Here is a 1,911-nt window from a genome sequence, read left to right on the forward strand (position 1 = left end):
TACACGATTTCTTTTATACGAAACTAGACGTATCAAGCTTTAATTACATAATTTATTCAGCCTTTAACTCAACTCCCACAATTTATGGTAATTTTTCCAAAACACGCTACTGCTGCTGTCCCTAGCAGATTTATACAATTTACTCTGTAAAGTTCTCATTCACATATTTAAAACATAATATCATATATGCCGTCATTTAGAAAAGTCATTGACCTTAACGTATATACATAACTCATATTCATCCCGTTTTAAAACTTAAAACTTACAAAGGAATCAAACTCAATTACTTAAGAACTTACCATTGAGTTTAAAACATATCATCATATATAAGTACTTCTTATTATCACATACAAATCATAATTTAAATATCACTTTTCTAATAACCAATCGGCTAAGGCTCATAGAAGTAACTTATTCCTTATCATTTTACTATAGGTAATTACACTAATTCATAGTCCCATCTTTACCCGTATTCCATATCATTCTTCATTATAACTAAACTTATATGCTAGAAACTTACCTTAAGAGTTGTTGACGACTATAATTCTACGGCTATTCGCTTAGTTTTGTCTTCCCTTTTTCCGACTTTTGTCCTTGATGCTCTTGAGCTAATGATTAACAAATTTACAAATTAAAAAAAACTCTACCATGACGATTATAGCCGAATAACATAGACTAAGAAATTAATGTACATATAAAACGTATACATATATAATTAGCTCAACCTTCAATAATTCAATTTGCTAATTAAAACATAGAAATTTATAACCAATTCAAAGCTCACTTCAATTATTTAACAAATAAAACTAATGTTTAATACTATCTCCCAATTTGGTATGAGTTACCGAATGAAATTAAACTCCTAATTCATGCACTAAAATCACATTCGGCACAAGCAAACTTCATTTCAATTATGCCACTCTTAAACTTATCCATAATACCCTAAGTTCATTTAGTAGCTAGGCAACAATTATACAAAAACAACAAGCATTTAACAACAATGTACTTAACCAATTCCTTAAGCATACATTCGGCAATATATATATATATATATATTAATGACTAAAACACTTAGGCCAATTCTAAAACATCCACAAATCTTCATGCTTACATGCCATAACCGTATGGTTCTTATCACACTTGGACCACAAAATGCATAAATTTCACAAATTCTAATTACTATCATAAGCTTAATTTCGGCTAACACTCAATTAAATACTTACAATTTAGCACTAATTTAGCATTTCAACATAGCCGGTTGTCATTAAGCAATTAAGCCACAAACATTTAATTTTACCAAGCTCAACTCATCTATAATCAACACTCAATACACTAAAGCATCAAAAACAACATCAAAGAAATACAAACATCCATGACCGAATGTCATCTTCATAACTTTACAAAAACATTTGCCATGAGCTAGCTTCTATACTTGATGACCACTCCAAATATACAAAGATTTTCAATGAAAGAGCATTAACATACCTTAATCCACATAAAGGTGACCAAATGCCTTAACTTCAATTTCTTCTTTTCTTTCTTTAGGTACGGCAATGGAGGAAGAAAAAGATGAACCAACTTTGTTTTTATCACCCATTTCTTTTAATATAAGTTCATATTTCATATTATTTATTCATTTAACATTTAATTTATTAATATAAAAGGCATAAAATGTCCATCATCCACTAACCTTGCCGTCCACTAACTTAAGGAAGGAATATTTAACATGCAAGTCCCCATATTTTAAACCATACAATATTTGGCCACTACAAATTAACCTATCACATTTTCAAGTTTCTCACATAAGTCCTTTTTAATAATTCCACATTCAAATGACAAAATTAAGACACGATACTTTCACACATGAAACTTTACATATAATAAACATAGAAAAGAAAATTTATATAATTT

This window comes from Gossypium arboreum, chromosome 10 (assembly GCF_025698485.1).
Source record: "Gossypium arboreum isolate Shixiya-1 chromosome 10, ASM2569848v2, whole genome shotgun sequence".
NCBI classification, from domain to species: Eukaryota; Viridiplantae; Streptophyta; class Magnoliopsida; order Malvales; family Malvaceae; genus Gossypium; species Gossypium arboreum.